This window comes from Thunnus maccoyii, chromosome 22 (assembly GCF_910596095.1).
Source record: "Thunnus maccoyii chromosome 22, fThuMac1.1, whole genome shotgun sequence".
In the NCBI taxonomy this organism is placed as follows: domain Eukaryota; kingdom Metazoa; phylum Chordata; class Actinopteri; order Scombriformes; family Scombridae; genus Thunnus; species Thunnus maccoyii.
The window spans coordinates 10,692,543-10,706,867 of record NC_056554.1 but is presented as its reverse complement, the minus strand read 5'-3'; the positions used below and the strand labels follow the sequence as shown (position 1 = coordinate 10,706,867).

Genomic DNA, 14,325 nt, shown 5'->3' with positions numbered 1-14,325 from the left:
TGGAATAGAAACTGCCTGGGTTAGAGGATATTCTGCCTAGGGCTTTTTCAGATGGGGAACTCACAAGCTGAGTAGGTAGTTTTTCCACACTTGGGCATGCACAAGACCACAAAATTATACAATAATTAGGTTTTCATACATTATGTCACACTTACTGTTAATCTAGCAATCAATTGATGTAATAAAATCTCCAAAGAGTGCAGCAGCCTAGTGTGTGAAATCTGTTTGGAAGAACTTTTCCAAACTATTCAAGGGGTCAGAATCTGGTCATGTGCATATGAACCAAGACAGGACGAGCATAAAATGTAGCACTGTCATGGGAAAACAGGATTTACTAAATTTAGTGACAACATAGAACATCTGAATGAGCAGTGGCCACTTCAATAATTTTATGTCTAAGTCCATAACTAATTACAATCAGTCACAAGTTACAGCCATAGTCTTAGGACACAATATTTGTACTCACATGAATCTCCATCTTAGTCCGGCATTCAAAGCGTAGAGCATAGAGGCTTATATTCTACTCAACAATCACAGCAGTGACAAGACCGTCGGAATGTTATGCTGGAAGGGAGTGCACATATGGGCATGCTTTCTCGCGCAAAGAGGTTTTCTCTCGGAGATTATGTCTTGCTTTCCTTGTGTACCATTTGCCAATCTGCCATTTATGCAAGTGAATATATTTCAGACTCTGAAGCTTATTGCGCGCCTCATTGTTCAAGTTTATTGTAAAGCAACAAAGGGAGAGAGGGAGTGAGAATGATTTTTCAAGTGAGATTTGGATAAGGCATCCTACCCACTAACTCACCTACCCATGCTTATGTTAAAACCCTCACAACAGCGGATTCTTACATACCTACAATTCAAATACAAAAATGGTTATTAGATGAAAACATTGGTCTTGTCCCTGATACCATGAGAGCAGCTTGTGCCGTTGTTGTATTTGCACTAATATCTTCTTGTGATTAGAACGATGCTAATGACTATATTTATCCCTCTCCATGCCCATGTCCCCCAAGTCAGGAACATTAAACGCTACTACACTCAAGACAGCTTATAATGTGGTACTGAATGATAGTATAATTCCCTGATGCCTTTGTCGTCCGACAATGACATAACACAGAAGCAGACACTGGATTTGGTTTTGAGTTTGTTTTCATTGGTGGCTCAGGGGCAGATTTCTGATCTGTCATATATGAGATCCAGGCTCATTTCCCAGCCAGTGTGGGAACTTTTTCAATCTCAATCATGTCAAGGCAGAGTAATAGGTCTGGTGCTAGAGCACCATTGAGTGACTCATGATATTTCAGTGTCATTACAGCCCTGAGCATCTTTCCCCAGACTTCAGCACCATTCCCCACCATAGTGTGTGTATGAATCCCCCAAGGGAGGGACAGTTTATCTGTAGCAGTTAGCAGCTGGTGTCTGCCCCACAGACTCCAATGGCCCCCAGTTAGCGTTGCCACTTCAGATGCTAGTCATTTAGCAAACAAGTCAATCATGCACAAGGCAACTGCCTGTGAATTGCCAATGTCCCCAGTGATCCCAGATATAGCAATGGGGGGCAAAGACGAGTCATGACCTGCTGGGCCATGGAAATCAGGTCAAATTGGTCATCGGCAAACTATCTGGGTCTCGCATTCTGCTCTAATGATTGTCGCTGTTCAAAATGTATATAATGACCAACGTTCAAGGGCCCCTGGTGTCATCTGGAGTCTACCTTTGTTAGTTGATTTTAGCCCCTGCAATAGACAAAAGCAGGATTGTGGATCTAAATTTAGTATTATGATCTGAACTGAGAATATTTTACAATTGCCTCAGCACTGAAATATGCGAGTAAATTAGAAAGGAAACAGTTGGTAAGGAATCTGTGGCCACCCAAAAATGTAAAATGTTGGAAAATCAAATGAATAGCATTCTCTCTGGAATGTATCGTGGTACTTTTTGTGCACAGTAGCTTTAGGGATCTTAAAGACCATATAGCCATATGAAAGGTTATTTTAGAGTAAATATAACATTTTCGTTTTTACGATCACACATCAGAAATTCAATTTTAGTGGTACACATCACAATAAATAACTGCACTTTCCTAGCCTCTAAAAGACAGATAAAAAGATAAATATCCCTCTTGTATCTCATCTCTTGTCTGACAAAACTGCTAGATGTGACACTGGAAACCTGCTGACACTCAGTGGCATCAATAAAAGCAAGAGTTTGATGGCTGACAATGTTAGTGGCATTAACTCACTTGCTGTCTTTTGTAGTTGGACTAATAGAACCTGAACGGTAATGTGTCCACACAAATTTCCCTTCTATTGGTTTCAGTTAGCTTCACAGAGATGTGAAATGCTTAAACTGTGCAGTTTTTTTTCTTTTATCATGTTTAGCAAAGCCCAGTACTCTCAAATGTCGTCCTTTAGTTTGTAGCTTTATTTGTCTGGCACTGACAATGTTACCCAAAAATAGAAGCAAGAACAACTGGAAAAGAATTTGCATCACATCAACACAAGAACTGTACTTCTCTCCCCAACAAGTTTTCTTTGGCCAAAGCAAGGGGTGAAGGAAATATCAGCAATATAGAATGACAAATTCATTAATTTTGCATTTGCTCATTGTTGGACGGCAGGGAAAGTGTCCACTCAGCCAACTCATACTTAGAAATTTAGTTATTCATCAGTTATAGAACACAAGAGAAAATTGTTTTGTTTTAATCCAAAAAATGTCAGATATTTTCAGTTCATTGAGGACAGCCAAGGGCAGCTGAACTAACAACAGATACATAAAGTCACAGAGACCACCAACCTTTATCTCAAGATACAACTAAATAACTTCATATTGATTATTAAAGGTTGATCCTGTGAAATAGCACAGTACTTTTCTGTGGAAAGTTACTATGTTTACTCATGACTATCAATCAGTTTCTAAGGGTGAATGTCTATTGAATGTACTTGCAGCTACAATCATGTGCCAAACAGTCTAAGTGCAATGTAAACAAAAAAATAAGCTAGAGACCTCCATGCTAACAAGGTAACCCTTGAATTCAAGGTTACAGTCTGCTGCAGCTCCAAAATGCACACACAGGCATATGCACACCCACATACATATCATCACCGACCCACACACACATGCACACACGCATGCATGCACAGACAAATACGTCTCTCTCCCTGTAGTGCCCTCCTTGGCAAAATCTCAGTGCCAGTCTCTTAATGAAATGCTCAATTAGGGTCTTTAAATAGGTAATTATGCAGTACCTAATCCCCTAGCTCCTGGGCCCTATCTCATTTAGATGACACTTGGGCAGGCAAAATGGGAGGGGCAGGCACTGGGGCCTTAGTTTCTGTCATCAAAGCCTTTCCGTGGTGGCACAGACGGCCCTGTTAATGATAAGGCACATCCAGGCAGTCAGTCAACAGCGACTCCCAGTGAGGGCCACTGACAGCATGGGAGATGGCAATGTCAGGCTTGACAGTGTCTTAATCATGTTTGTGAGTGTTCGGGGGTGGATTGTATTGGGTTGGGGGAGCATATATAAAGGTTTCTAAGAGGGTGTTAGATGTAAGACTATTTGTGTGATGTGGGTTTATATGCATTTTTTCTGACGATTACTAAGTTATTTTTTTTTATATTAAACAAGGACAGACGGCAAGAAAATCGCTTCCAAATGTCAAACTGTGCATTTTGCTTGATGCCAGGCATTGGCAGAACGGTTTTGATTTCCTGTACTGACATTTGTTTGAAGGTGGCATTTGATTTGAATTTCAATCTCCAAACTGTGGCTGGAGAAAAGGACCTATTCATTCGTTTTCAGCAGCATAATAAAATGTCTTGTTCGAGTGCGACAATATACCATCACTGACGGGGAACTGCTCTTGTTTGGTTGCTAACGTAGCTATGGCAAGCATTTGTCTTAGTGAAACGACAAAGGGGGAATTGTTGCTTTTGCCTTGGGGTGAACCATTGCTTTCCTTCGACTGAGTTGCACAACCAGCCTGCACTGCCTTTCATGAGAACAATAGCTTAGCTTGGCTAAAACACCTTTCAAGGGCGTCCAAGAACTAAAAAAAAGTTTAGCTTCTCAAATCTATTAATCAGCAGCACCAACATCAAAGTGCACAGCAAACTTTAGGAAGGATACTTTAACCACCAAAATATTGAAACAGCTTTCTAAAATGCTGTTCATACCCACCTAGCATGTCCTTTGACAGTCTTATCAGGATATAGATGGGAAAGCAGGAACAACACAATTTCATCTGTATCTGTGTATTCAGCAAAAACATCTCATATCTGTGATAATATTTTTTGTCCCATTGCCCTCTCTGTTGGCACTGATGTATTTTCATGCAAAATCTTTGATAAGCTGCTGGTTCTAATGCCGCCTGTCTGTTCTTTCAGTTGTTGACTCAGGCTTTCTTATCAAATCTCAGTCATGGCAAAAACACCAGTGCCCATAATACACTGAAAAACAGGAACTGCTGTCGGTGTCCTCATGGACTCCAGTTTGACCATCTTTTCTCTGCAAATACTCAGACAAGAATGAGACAGGATAGCATTAATAAATTATTTGAAGCTTCCAGATTAGCGCTAAAAAGACACTAATACCTGTTGATGAACCTGACATAGTAACAAATAAGATTCATATTAACACAGTAACATTTTTACCTTTTTAATTTTGCTTAGATTAGATGTCTAAGGATCAACTGCCTATAAAGTGACGGAGCATGAACCACCAAAGAACTCCACATGGATTGATGTTAAGGCCTTATGACAAGTGCACTCATGAAAACATCCGCCACATCACCTTAGGTAAAAGATAGCATACAACGTGCTAGGCTAATTGAATGGAAATTCACCCGCCGTTGCCTTAGTGCACTACAGCAACCATAATGTGGCGTTACATTTTAGCTCAGGGTATATCGGGGCAAATTAGCATTTAGATAATGGAAGACACTTGGCATTTTAATTATTTTGCTGCCCTATGAGTGTAGCGTGTATGCCCCAAGCGCCTCCTTACATCCTTCATGTACGCCTAAGTAGTGCATTTACATACCAAACGGCTTGGCTTGTGTACAAAAGCCACTAAAATGTCACTACCGCACAATGTACCTTGGTGTTCAATTGTTTCGAAAAGATAAGGAGGCATATTGTTGTTGACTTACGCCATATGTATTAGGGGGCAACACAGTTCCCAGTGCTCTATTATTCAGTTATTTTCAATAGAGCTCTGTTCTGATGTTTTCTGCCATGTCGGCGAGTGGCAGTGGAATGCTGTTTTGTCTGTTCGAGGGCTCTGTACTTTCCATAAAACGACATGAGCTCAGGCTGGGAACAACCTCCCTCTCACCCTCCTTCCTCTCTCTCATTTTCTCTCCCTCACGGAAGTGAGATTATTCATCCTCCCACAGACCGTTGCTGTGTTGGGGGTAGATGTCAAAGTGCCAGGAGCATGCGGTGCAAAGGGTATGCGTGCCTGCGCTCTGCGTGTATGTGTCTATTTACGCACATGAATGCCTGAGTTTACATTTGTGAGCATGTTCGGGTTTGTGTGTTTTAGGCTGCATTTATCTGATTGGATGCGGACCTTAGCCTGAGTTTGTGCTTTTGAGGGTGACAAGAGTTTACATGCGCCATGTTTCTCATCCCCTCGTTTTTTTTTTTTTCACCTACTGCCATCTTCACGGTTCCTTCCCTTCGAGAAACAATACCTTTAGACTGCCAGAGTAGCCCGGCAACTATCATCCCCTCTTCAGCAGCGCCCGCTTTTTTCTCCCTCTATCCGTCATTCCTCTCTTCCATCTCTCCCGCGCTGCCTCTGTTAGGTGTACAAGCACAGACGGAGCGTGAGAAAAGCTGGCAGTCAGGCACATTCCCTTGCTTCCCTCCCTCTGCTTCCACCTCTCCTGCTCTCTACCCTACAGTGCGCTCTCTCCTCTCCCTCCCTTCTCCCTCGCCTCCTTCCTTCGTCTCCCCTCCACATTACTTTCCCTTGTCCTCCTCTCCTTTCTCTCGCCACCTCTCTCTCTCTCTCTCTCTGCCTCGTTGCTCCCCTTATCCATTATATTTCCACCCCTCTGTTCTGCACTCCGCTCACTCCCCCCCCCCCCCCCCCTCTTTTTTTCTGGTTCATAATATGTAACATGATTTAGCCCTCCCCTGTTCATGCGGCGTAAATTTAATCCCAGCCATTCCAGGTTGGCTGCTGCTGCTGTGTCTACCATTTTTCTCATTTTCCCCCCATCCTGCCACACTCCGTGCTCCCGATACAATAGACTCCTCAAGATTTAGCCTGTTTGCATGGTAAGTTCTTTCCCTATGCTAAATGCTGATGCGCAAGGTCAAGCACGACCCGAGTGGCACACGCTTGTACTATAGAAGCCGCCCACAGTGTGACAAGCAAACACAGCACAAGAGAAGGCCTCCCAACAAGCCGGCAATCATTTCAATAGTTTACACAGCTCACACGCGTAGTCAGAGCATGATTGTACTCCGCTGTGGTTTTATCTGCTGCTCATTGAAAAGGCATTAGTGGTGTCCATTAGAGTTCAATAGTAAGTGTGTTTACCAGTGTCACCAATGTCAAAGGGGATGATCCACACATGTAGACAAAGATGAAATATGTTGCTTTGGTTTTTGCTTCCCCCCCCCCCTCCTCTAAACTCTCCAGTGTCCCTAAAGCTCACCCAATAGCTATGTAACCTTGTGTGTATGTGTGTGTGCGACTGCCTGTATGTGCGTCGTGTGTTGGTATGCGTTCAGGGAGCAGCACAACAGGGCACTGGGATAATCAGTCACTAGACTGCAGGTCAGGGTCTTGCACCGTGGGGGACCATCCATCTGAACCCAACAGCTGCTGGGAAACGTGGCAGGAGGAATGAGACGGGAGAGAAAGATGGGTGAAGAGAGAGAGAGAGAAAGTGGTGAGGTAGACCAGGTAGAGAGAAAAGTCAAGGAGAGGCTGTTGAAAACAAAAAAAAAGAGCACACGCAGAACGAGTGGGCGGAGGAGGAGTACTGATGCTACATGGTCATTTTAGTTACTAAAGTGTACGCTCAAGGTCAGTTTGGATGGGCTGAATTCTCATGAGGACTCAACCTTGCTCTTTGCACCCAAACAAGGTAACAGTTTTCAAATTGCAACATCCTCACCTTGACCCATGTTTTCCTAATGCAAAGTTGTTTTTGCAGAAGTTTGTTCTCCATGAGAAGAGGTGAAAATGTGTCACCTCTGTTTGCGCTGGCTCGTATTTTGCATAAAAGAGGGAAAATATCACAGAAAACGCCCAAGAATATCATTTGATTGTTAACAGTGTTCACAAGCTAGGTGAATAAATGTTATTTTATACTATTTGTTGTGTGACATTTCAAAGTCCAGATTATTTTGTTGAAAAAAAAAAAAAAAGAGGGATGGCTTTGAAATCTCCTGGCACTAATTTGCAGCGGACACACAATTGAGATGGGATTGTGATAACTTCCTTGTCCTATAGCCGCAGCAGGTGCTTTTAAACCAATTATTAGACAGACAAATGTCATCAGACCCAATTAGCTTCCCGCTGTGCGTTTCATGTTGGGTGATTCATTCATAAGAAAACAAGATATAACCAAAGACATCAGCTACAGTATTGGCAGCGAATGCTTGTCAAAAAATTAGTCAGGCTTACAGGCGGAACTGTAAACCCGGACTTTCTCAGACAGAATGTCAGGCGGTACCACCCAAAGGATAGTTTATGACCGTGGGAGGCTTGTTTGAGGAAGGTCAGGGGAAGCAAGGGAGGGAGGGAGGGAGGGAAAGTAAATAAATAAGTATAGCAAATAAACTCCTCTGATGTGCGGTTGTCAGGGTCTTTCATGTGGAGGCTGCACTTGAGGGCATAGCTTAGCTTAGCTTGAGGGATGTTATTACACATGCCGGCTGATCGGGAGTGATGTGTGAGAAACAGCCTTGTCACTCGGTCTTAAATCACACCATCGCGGGCAGAAGAAGAAAGTAGCAGTAGAGAAAAAACAACAAGATAAAATAGACAGAAGAGAAAAAAAACACAAGGGAAGAGTGGTTAAGAAAAGAACTACACTATAAGAGAGGGAGTTTATGCAGCGAGGAGACGGACAGACATAACACTGTGGCGTTTAGAGAAAGAGCAAAAGATAATAGATGACTGAAGCTAGCATGTAATACATATCATAACCCAAACTTAGGAAGTGGGGAACCAAAAAGGAATTCAGTGGGTGTAGATTTATGGGGTGGGGAGCTGTGCCTTTGATGAGCTTATTTTATAAATCTGGTCATATGATGTTTAAAAAAACGAAGGACGCTTGTGAGCAGCCATGTTTTATGGTCCCCAAAGCTGTTGAACGATGGGAAGTGATAGTAGACAGCAACCTGTGCCCCCTTTTTTATGCCCTTTGACCTTGAGGCTGATATCACAGGTGTGTACGCACAGTGATTTTGCTTTATCAGACGATATCAGTACCCCCCCCATCACTTCCACCCCCCTGAGCCATCTCAGGAAGAGGGAGCGACACCATGACTGTGCTAGTTCCCAAAGAGAGAAATATTTCATACATCATTTATATAGCATAGTATATAATAGTATAGTAGTATAATATAATACATATAGTACCACAGGCATGTGATTGGCAAAGGACAAGAAAAGCAGGATAATATACAGAGCGCATAGCACAGAACCACCACACACACACACACAGTGACATTTGATAATGAGTAAACTGTTTCCCTTCATTTGTTTTATTGCAAACTGTAAGATTTGGACAATTTTGATGTATGAATTATAATGTCTAACCATTCTATTTAACGAGACACGTATAGATTTACGTTTATGACATATAATACAATTTAATGACAATGAACATGTCCCGAGGCAGACACAGTAAAAGTCCAGAGCCGCTCACCGATACTGAGATGGGATTATGATTTTGCTGTTGTGTGTGAGGGTATCACTTTTAAAAAACCTGAGCTGAAAAATAAGCTTCCTACTTTGAGAGTAATGAGCGCTTTTCAGAGCGATCCTTTAATTGGCCTTTGATCCACACATGATTTCTTTGTCTCAGATAACTGTGAGCGGCTTTGAACCCATCTGTCCAATCTGATCATTGTTGCGTAGTTGGTGAGTGGAAACTGTGAGGGAGATTATAAAAAAAGGTTATTGATGAGAAGAGCTGGAAATAGCCTAAACCTCACAGTCATTTTGTACTGATTACACTGGAGTTCACGAAAATACACATAACCAAAACAAAAGTTATTTAGTGTTTTAATGAGGCACAGATCTTAATGTGTAGCCCACGCTGTTGCTCATATCTTTACTGGCTTTGACTGAAACTAAGCTAACTACTTAAGCTAACCTGGTGACCAGTATCATTCATCTGTGGCCATCTAATATGTTATCCATCAAGGTACATTCCAAGAAATCTTCCTGAAGAGCATCCGTGTATGAAATATGTTGCTACACGCATAGATGCACTTGTGGACACCTGTGTGGTGTAATTTGCAATATTGAATCCTAAAATAAGTGATCATAAAACAAAGTGTCATAACATTCGCTGTGACTTGTAAGCACATCAGCCAAAACTGTTGACAGAAATACAATTCACCAATGACAAAAGAGAGTAATGAAGACATACAGAAACAAACCGCCCATCAAAACCTGCTTGTACTTTTTTTCCCCCTAGCAGTACAACTGTGTTGTTAGCTGGCAGCTAACATCTGCTTGTACTGTGAAGGCTGCATGCGGCAAATAAACACAAATGTGCAAGCTCACTTCGTCTTGTAAAACACACTCACAACAACACTCACATAATTCCACTGCAGACCCTACTTACTGACACTTCACCTTTTTTAGAGTGAAATCCCAATATTTATGTTATTTCCCCCAGCAACTTCTCCCCTGTTGTACTCATTAAAACAGCCAAGATGGCTCCTTCCTCCTGCTCACCGCTGTCCTTTTAAAATCAGCAGGTTGAGCTTGAGGTGAACACAAACAAAAATCCTTGTGGATACTTGGAAAGGAAAAAAAAAAAAATTTCATGCACTTCAGACTATAGATGTTCTCATATACTCTCTATTTCACTCGGGCAGCTCATGGCTCACATTTTCAGGTCGGAAAATCCGGAGTTCTGAATTAATCTGGAGAAATCACATCCCTGGTACCAGCCAAAACTTTCACACTCAAGGGAATGAGAATGTGTGTCCACACTTTCAACTGGTACTATATCATATATATATTATAGTATAATGTGCTACATATACGTATATCATATATGCTGAATAATATAACCACATGTACTACAAAGTACCCCAGTTGGTCAGTTGATAATAGTTGGTAAGTAAAAATAAATACAAAACCAAAATCCACAATAATACAAACTGTGGGCTATTTATTTTCCTGGTAACTATGATATAACTCTATAATAATGATAAAATGTACTTTTTCAATGTAGTATTTTGTATATAAAGACAATTTAATTCAAATTCATTTAAAAAAATAAAGAACACTATAAAAATGACTGATTTTACAGTAACATTTCAGTTATAATAAATTATTATTATCATTATTAGCATACAGAGAGGAATTTTTACTGGTGCAACACTGCAACAGCACATCAGCGATGATGCATGTTTCATTTCTTTGAAGAAAACACACACAGCAAGGTACAGATTCAATATGTTGCACAACTCTTCTCCAGCACACCATGCTTTATTCCCCAAATGCTAACTAAGGAGGAGGATAGTTTAATTACATACTATATTAACAGCAAATGGAAGATGATGGGATCTGTATTCGCCCTGACTCTTCTCCACCTTGTGTCCCCTCAATACTACTTCACAACAGCAGCGAGACTTCAGAAGCCTTTTCTGAAGCAGGAGCTCCCTCTCAGCATCAAGTTTACGGTTAGAGACCATTGCAGTAGTAACACGGCAGCCTTACTCTGTGTGCTCGCAGCTATACCCTGCATTGTATTTTGAAAGTGTACGTCTGGGGGGTAATTACCGCATTCTTTAACTCTGCAAGTCCAGAGAGACATAGAATGTCCTGCCTCATAAAACGGAGCAAATTCTTATTTGGTGCGCCTGGCTGGGCATGATACCCGGCAACTTTTTATAACACAGCGCAGAATGGATCACATCCTCGGTAGTTTTGACGTGCCTTGTCCTTGCATGTGTTGGGCTAATTACAGAGGGATTGGCCTTAATAGATTTGGTGGTATTTTTGTGGGTGCTTTGGTCTGTTAGGATAACATACCGTAACTCCACTATTTCCTTGAAGTTCAATTCCGTTTGTGCATGAGCCTGAAATTAAAAACACCCCATTTAAAAATTCCCTGGAGTTGGCCAACGTGAAATTAGTCAACTTGCACGAAGGATGAGCATAATGTGGTACAACTGCTCCGCTCAAACCCATGTTGAAATTGTTAAAAATGGCACCATCAGTAGCATTCTCGTGTCAGCATTTGTTTCCCACTGGTTTTGTACTCGGTGTGCCAAAATCTTACAGCATGTGAGGGAACATGGTAAGACACAAATGGCGTGAAGCTGATGTTGTGAACCTGCTACTTTGGGAATCTCATAACTATTCTGCCTGCATACTTTCCCATAACAAGTTTATTGCAGTATGGCTGGAATATAAGATAAATATGACTGATTCTTTTGTTGTTGTTTTTCCACCCTCAATAATATTGCTCGTCTAAATAGACCAGCATACCAAACACACACACTCAAATGAGAATAGAGACTAGCCATTATGGAGAATATAAACATCCCTCCCTCCTTCTCTTTCACATTTCTGATAAAGATCATGGGGAAGGAGAGAGAGTAGACAGCTCAACAGCCCCTTTCTTTTTCTTGCCACACACTCCCCCCCCCACCCCCCCTTTTCTAATTAACATTGTGCATGTTGTCAGGCTTTGTTTAATAATGCATGATTGCTATCAGCAGCAAAATCCTTTGAATGAAGCACCAGTGAATGGGAACACAATAATACCACCAGGGGCTCAGGAAGAAAGACAAGATTGTTTTTTCATTCCATTGTAATAAATGTTCAATGAAAAGCATCGGTGCCACAAAATGTATGAAAGTGAAAGCGCAAGAGTGTAACGCAAAACGGCCATGTCGAGGATAAAACGGGCAAAAGGTGGCGCCGCCTTTTGAGAGAGTCTCTTTATTTAGACACGAATTGAAACGGGAAGGATCAAATGGACTCATGTACATGTCTAAGTACACATGCATGAACACAAATGCTTTCAGGCTCAGAAAAAAAAAACAAAAAACTGCAGTATTTAGGCTAAATCCATCGTCATATAACAATGCATTTGGCAAGCCGCTGCCTTTCTGCCAGGTCTGGCAGGTGGCTTTTCCTCCCTTAGCACATTAGGAAGGAATCTGCAGTGCAATTTACTTGTAAAAATTATCATCACAAATCAACAGCAAGCAAATATAATTGCTTTCATTTTTGGTATAAATCAAGGTTTTGAAGGGGGGTGGGAGGGGGGGGTTGCCTTTTAGCTGTGCTTACATTAGCTTCTCCTTTTATTTACTCACATGGCACAGCCTCTTGGTTGTATCACTGTTGGTTACACAACATACAGATGGTTTTGTTTGCCTCTATCAGCGTTTGTGTGTGTGTGTGTGTGTATGTGTGTAAATGGTTGTGTGCGCATGCCGGGGCGTGAATAGAGACGGGGAGGGCTGCTGAGTACAGTTTCTTGTGTGCTGCCTAATGTCATGTCATTATGGAAATTCACACTTCATTAATTAACTCAAAGGCTATCACTTAGATTTGGTGGGGGCACATGCGTATAACAATAACCGGAGGAGACACACAGCTGTACCTGCAGTACGTATGGATCAGACTGCGGCTTTATCCGCTCGCACCCAGCTCAGGTTTTTCAGTCCACTTGATTCTAATCAAATCCACAGTCGCTACAAACACTACTCATATGAAAAGTCTGTCTAGTGTGCTCAAATGTATGTATATGTATATACATTTGTGTTTGTATGATGTGTTTGTGCGCGTGTGTCGGTGTGCGAGCGGGGGATGAGATTGCCTCAAATTGATTCCCTTCGCCACACGTCCCCCGCTCTCTTACGCTTGCTGCTAGCCCTGCGGCGCTGGGAGACAGGTAGTCGTGTCTATCTTCCCCCAACACAAATCGAGTGTGACAGGTGCGCTATCTTCCCGTCTTTTCTGCCATTTACAGCCCACAGAAATGAAAGAGGGAGAGCTAGGAGCGAGAAAGAGGATGATTGGTAACAGGGAAATGAGGTACTTTGTCATCATCGGGCCTACTGATTGGGCTTAGGGGGGATTGTTTTTTTTTCCTCTTTTTCTTTCAGTCGGCGGCAGTCAAATCTGCAGATAAACAGTCCCATAAAATATTATTTCTAGTAAAAGACTTTATGTTTACAGTCGCTACCTTCAGAGCAGACAGTTACTGAAACTGCTAAATCCCCAAACTTCCAAAAGATTTGACATGTTGTGTGTTTGACCTCACGGTACATAAATGATTTGAAATGTCACGGTACATTGACCACGTACAGGTCTAACTCCGCTGGTCACCACAGCTGAAACAACAAGCATCCTGTAGGAACAATATCAGCAGAATAGCTAGCATGCTAACCAGCAGCATGTCATCAAAGCTCACCCACTTGGATTAGCTGGGAGCCGTGTTACGAGCCGAAGACTACCGCAGAGCATCCATCACTAAGGATCAAGCTCTGGCTTAAGCAAATGGATGACAAGGGATAGAGCCAGTCTGCAGCTAATACTAGCTCACTGTATCACATTGATTTTCACAGCTATGTAGTGGCCCCTTCGATAAAAGGCTGAAACATGAATGGTAACACTTGGCCACTCTGTCTTATAGATTTTATTTGTTGTTTAAGCAGCGCTGGATAAAAGAAAACGGTTATATGTGTGTGTGTGTGCTGAAGCTCAGCTACTCCATCACGTCGTATAGGCACTTTGAGCTATTAAAGCATCCGCTATGGATTAAATGCGGTGTAAGATGCATAAATATGTGCTTCACATGAATTGGTTTAGTGAATGTGTGTATGACAATGTAACTGAAAGACAGTATTCATATCTTGTATTGTGCTTTAAAGACTCAAGACGGTCTCACCAGTCTCTCAGTGGTCACATTTCTGTAAACTTCCTTTTGAAAAGCTATTTAACAGCATTCAGAATTTATGAATATTTCCAGTATTTCCTAACTATTCATGCATGCAACAGAGGCGTTCTTTATGTGAAACAGATATCAACACTGATCTGAGGAGGACTTAAAATGTACTCTTATTATGCAGCGTATTTAATTGGGG

At 41.8% G+C, this 14,325-nt stretch overlaps 1 protein-coding gene across 16 annotated transcripts in view; it reads left to right on the top strand.

Annotated features, from left to right (window-relative positions):
- LOC121889010 (receptor-type tyrosine-protein phosphatase delta) overlaps positions 1–14,325 on the top strand; it is a 369,584-nt gene that overhangs the window by 254,768 nt on the left and 100,491 nt on the right. The window lies entirely within an intron of this gene.